The sequence below is a fragment of the Theropithecus gelada genome, chromosome 2 (genome assembly GCF_003255815.1).
Source record: "Theropithecus gelada isolate Dixy chromosome 2, Tgel_1.0, whole genome shotgun sequence".
NCBI lineage: Eukaryota > Metazoa > Chordata > Mammalia > Primates > Cercopithecidae > Theropithecus > Theropithecus gelada.
Window position 1 is genome coordinate 174,150,831 of NC_037669.1, and position 5,832 is coordinate 174,156,662.

Sequence of the window (5,832 nt, forward strand, 5' to 3'; positions counted from 1 at the left end):
ACTCATCCACAAAATGAAAGAATTGGACTAAATCTTTTCTATCCAATAGAAAGCTCTAGTAGCATATGGTTATTTAAATTTAAATGGATTAATTTTTTTTAAAGTTTAAAATTCAGTTTTTCAGTCACATTAGCTACATTTGAAGGGTTCAGTAGCCACCTATATCTAGCGGTTACAATCCTGGACAGTGAAGATATGGAATATTCCTATCACTGCAGATAGTTCTATTAGACAGCACGAGACTAATGAACTCACAGGCCTTTTCCAGCTCTAAGGCCCAAAGACTTAATCTAGGGTAAGAAAATGGGCTCGTTGTAGACTAAAAACATGAGCAAATGAGTCCAGGTACGGTGGCTCATGCCTGTAATCCCAGCATTTTGGGAGGCCGAGGCAGGTGGATCACTTGAGGTCAGGAGTTCGAGACCAGCCTGGCCAACACTGCGAAATCCCCTTCTCTACTAAAATACAAAAATTAGCCGGATGTGGTGGCGAGCGCCTGTAATCCCAAATCCCAGCTACTGGGGAGGATGAGGCAGGAAAATTGCTTGAACCCAGGAGGCAGAGGTTGCAGTAAGCCTAGATGGCGCCATTGTACTCCAACCTGCGAGTCAGAGAGAGACTTCGTCTCAAAAACAAAACAAAACAAAATTAGTAAGTTAATTCAACTTGAGTAATTTAACATAACTGTGGAGAGAAAATGGCCGTGTAACATGGAACTGTCAACATACAGACTGCGTGCTGATCAGATACGATGTTTCACGTCTGCATTGGGTCACCACTGGCTGCTTATATTATGGTACTGTGACCAGTTTAGCGGTATATTTCTCACTGGCTGTTACTAGACACAGAACTTCTCTTTTGAGGCTGCACCCAATAATGCTGTCCAAGACCAGGCATAGCTCAGGCCAGAAAATTGACTCCCAGCCTCTGAGTTCACAGGTTGCCTTCACTATCCAAAGCATGGGTTCTTTTTTTTTTTTCCCCCTATTCATTTTTTCTTTACTTTAATTAATTAGTTATCTTCAACTTTGTTTTAAGTTCAGGGGTATATGTGCAGGATGTGCAGGTTTGTTACCTGCAAACATAGTGGTTTGCTGCACAGATAATCCTATCACCTAGGTATTAAGGCCAGCATCCATTAGATATTCTTCCTGATGTCCTCCCTCCCCCTACCACACTTCCTGACAAGCCTCCGTGTGTGTTGTTCCCCTCTATGTCAACATGTGTTCTCATCATTCAGCTCCCACTTAGAAGTGAGAACACGTGGTGTCTGGTTTCCTGTTCCTGTGTTAGTTTGTTGTGGATAATGGCTTCCAACTTCATCTATGACCCTGCAAAAAACATGATCTCATCCCTTTTTATGGCTGCACACTATTCCATGGTGTATACGTATCACATTTTCTTTATCCAGTCTATCATTATTGGGCATTTAGGTTGATTCCATTACTTTGCTATTGTAAATAGTGCTGCAATGAACATATGCATGTATGTATCTTTATAACAGAATAATTTATATTCCTTTAGGTAAATACCCAGTAAAGGGATTGCTGGGTCAAACAGTATTTCTGCCTGTAGGTCTTTGAGGAATCTCCACACTGTCTTCCACAGTGGTTGAACTAAGTTGCACTCCCACCAATGGTATAAAAACGTTCCTCTTTCTCCACAACCTCACCAGCATCTGCTGTTTTTTGACCTTTTAATAATAGTCATTTTGACTGTTGTGAGATAGTATCTCATTTTGATCTCGATTTACATTTCTCTAATGATCAGTAACGTTGAGCTTTTCTTCATACGTTTGTTGGCCACATGAGTCTTCTTTTGTGAAGTGTCTGTTCATATATTTTGGCCACTTTTTAATGGGGTTGTTTTTTTGTTGTAAATTTGTTTAAATTCCATGTAGACTCTAGATATCAGACCTTTATCAGACATATAGATTGCAAGCAAAAATTTTCTCCCATTCTGGAAGTTGTCTGTGTACTCTGATGATAATTCCTTTTGCTGTGCAGGAGCTCTTTAGTTTAATTAGATCCCATCTGTCAATTTTTGCTGTTGTTGCAATTGCTTTTGGTGTTTTCATCATTAAATCTTTGGCCATGCCTATGTCCTGAATGATATTCGCTAGATTTTCTTGTAGGGTTTTTATAGTTTTGGGTTTTACGTTTAAGTCTTTTAATCTATCTTGAGTTAATTTTTGTATAAGGTATAAGAAAGGGGTCTAGTTTCAATTTTTTGCATGTGGCAACCCAGTTATGCTTGCACTATTTATTGAATAGGGAGTCCTTTCCCTATTGCTTGTTTTTGTCAAGTTTGTCGAAGATCAGATGGTTATAGGTGTATGGTCTTATTTCTAAGTTCTCTATTCTGTTCCATTGGTCTATGTGACTGTTCTTGTAGCAGTTCCATGCTGTTTTGGTTACCGTAGCCTTGTAGTATAGTTTGAAGTTGAGTAGCATGATGCCTTCAGCTTTGTTCTTTTTGCTGAGGATTGTCCTGGCTATTTGGGCTCTTTTTTGATTCCATGTGAATTTTAAAATCATTTTTTCTAATTCTGCGAAGAATGTCAATGGTAGTTTAATGGGAATAGCATTGAATCTATAAGTTACTTTGGGTAGTATGACCATTTTCATGATATTGATTCTTACTATCCATGAGCATGGAATGTTTCTTCATTTGTTTGTGTCCTCTCTGATTTCTTTGAGCAGTGGTTTGTAGTTCTCTTTGAAGAGCTCCTTTGCTTCTGTAGAGCATGGGTTCTTGAACCGAATGGTGAAATGGTCTTCATCATGATTGTAAGGAGTGTTGGCAGTGTGTTATTAATAAAGTACCAATGCTTGCATTCCATTTATTCTTATATTACTGTTATTATTTATTAATAATACATTGCTATTTATTGAGTGTTTATGGTGTTCCAGAGACTGTGGTCAATATCATATATCTCAGAGCTCATTCATTTCTCAAGACAACTTCATGAGTAGATGTAGATGTACTCTGCCACTGCTCTAACTCCAAGGAAGATGTACAGGCCCATCAAAAGTTCTCCACACCTCTCTAAACCCTTCTGGTGTCTACGACCTCACCTTCTATCATAAGAGAGGGAGCTTGTGAGTCCAAGTGGAACATGTCACATGAGCCCTGCATATGTCTTGAGGCCAGATAGATATCACTTCTGCTAGATGATGATCAAGCTGGATGCTGAGGATGAGCTGTTCCCTCAAGACACCATCAGGCAGAACAGCTAGCCCAGCTCCTCAGCACAGACAATGCTTCTCAACAACAATGCTGTTGTTATTTATTGTTGTTGGTGGTAGTAATAGTCGTAATAATACTGCTATTATATTAATATTGGCACTTCTTTTTTATTAGTAACTCATTCTTTGCATTTCAGGAATCTAATTTAGTCTGTGTATGAGTGTTGTGAAGAAGTTAGGATAAAGATTTGCTCTGATTAATCATGACTTCCTTCGTGCCCTCACCCCACACTACTTCCAAACATATATGTTTCAATTATATTTTACAACTGTGGAAACTGAGGCTCAAAGAGGTTAGGAACTGTGTCCTAGCCGGGCGCGGTGGCTCAAGCCTGTAATCCCAGCACTTTGGGAGGCCGAGACGGGTGGATCACGAGGTCAGGAGATCGAGACCATCCTGGCTAACACAGTGAAACCCCATCTCTATTAAGAAATACAAAAAACTAGCTGGGTGAGGTGGCGGGCGCCTGTAGTCCCAGCTACTCGGGAGGCTGAGGCCGGAGAATGGCGTGAACCCGGGAGGCGGAGCTTGCAGTGAGCTGAGATCCGGCCACTGCACTCCAGCCTGGGCGGCAGAGCGAGACTCCGTCTCAAAAAAAAAAAAAAAAAAGGAACTGTGTCCAAGTGGATTCCTCTGGTAAGATTTCGCTCATTCTCTGCATTCGTGTATGCTTTCTTGAATGTCTTGAATGGGAGGGAAAGGGACAAAGGGAACACCTGGGGATGCCACATAATCCGAGGACGGCTCAACGTAGGGTGTTGGGCATGTGGACTTCTTCAGTCCTGTATATCATGCTGAAAAATACAATTTCTGGAAATGGTAATGTGTCACTATCAAGACTGTCTCACAGGCAGTGATGTGGAGTCACGACCGGCTGAGGAACAAAAAAAAAAATTCAACCGAATAGCCTGTCATCCAGTCGGGAAAGACAATCACATAGTTCAATGTGGCTCCTCTCCAGGATCCACTTGTTTATTTTGCTCTAAATAAACACACTTCAAAAGCCCCAAACAGTCGGAATTATCTTAATGGCGAGAGGAAGGTGGAGTTAGGATTTGTGACAATTATCTGAAAAATGCCCCCTCAGGCTGGAAGGCTGGCCTGGACTTTGGGCTTCAGTGGTGCTCCGGGGACCTTGGATCAAGTTCAGAACAATTTCCTGAGTAGGCCTGGTCCCTGAGGCCTATTCCTCATTCTGTCATTTTAACCAAGCGGTCTGCATTGCTTTCTTTCTTGGATTGGCCAAGGGCTACTTTCCTTGTCACTAAGAGCAGCGTGATAAAGTTCAGCCTGCATATTTTTAAAGTGTGTATTTCTCGTAAGGGCTGAGGGAACTGTAGGGTGTGGCTTCCTCAAGATTTACTAGAATGTAGAACTTAATGGCTTGGACTTGTGGATCAGAAGACCAGGGTGTAAGTCTAGTGTCCCTCTGTCTCTCAGCTGTGTGACATGGGACAAGTCATGCTACTTCTTTAAGTCTCAGTTTTTCCATCTTTCAAGTGGAAAGAATAAGAGTATCCTTCTTGTAGAGCAGGTGGGAAGGAGGATTCAATGAACAAAGGTGCTTGGCACAGCGCCTGGCATGTAGTAAAAGCAGGGTTGACATTGGCGGGCTTCAAATATTCAAAGTCTGTTGTCAAAATATTTAACAACTGACATGGTGAGGGCATGGACTAATCAGAGGGCATGCTGTTTTGGCCAGTATTCATTCTGATTGGTTGATACCTGTGCTGTTTCAGTTGTTAAATATTTTGAATATCGCTCCTGGTATAATTATTCAATAAATGTTAACTCTGATTATTATTATGATTATTTTACACAAAATGTGTTTATTGAGATGGTTTCCCACTCATCTTGATTCAGAGTGCTTTTAGTGCTGTTTCCTTCTAAAGGAACATTCTTCTGTAAGCCTTGCTTTTACTCCTGCAGGCTGGCAGAGGACAGTGGAGCAGCCAACACGCAAAACTACCATTTGTGCATGGCTAAAGACCCGTAGTGATTTTATAGCATCCTAGGCATTTCACATCCATGAAGTAGGAATTGAGGCTCTGCACCACGCATTTCTTCTTGTGTTTCCTCTTCTCTTCTGGAGAGGGATGAAGGAGATCCTTTGCAAGGGGCACGTTCTTGTGGGTAGGTCGTCACCACTGGAAAGGCAACTCTGATTATTATTATTGCTGTTCTCACAAGGAAGGGAATCAGCAATTCAGGGGAGAGGACATCCTGCACGATCTGTTCCCATATATTGTATGCTGTATTCCTGAGTTCCCCATCCTCACTCTCTCCCTGTTGCTGAGAAGAAACAGCTTCACCATAGCATACAGCATCCATGGTCATCTACCAAATGAAGTGTTTCTTCTACAGTGAAGTAGGGGAGAAGAATCCCTCACTCCTACAGCTGAATGCTTCTAAGCATACAGAATATCATTCCCAAAAAATGATTATCTATCTTCATTAGAGGGATATTTTTTTCCACCCCTTTCTTGCTTACCAGAAAAATAATGAGATGAAGAAAACAGAAGACAGAAGCAGCAAGTGGGGAAGCAAAGGTGAATCTGATGGATACTCTCAGTTGTTAGAACA

At 41.4% G+C, this 5,832-nt stretch overlaps 1 pseudogene; it reads right to left on the reverse strand.

The window, feature by feature from the left end:
• Window positions 1-5,119: 5,119 nt before the first annotated feature.
• On the reverse strand, window positions 5,120-5,580 carry LOC112619418 (annotated as a pseudogene).
• Window positions 5,581-5,832: the final 252 nt, after the last annotated feature.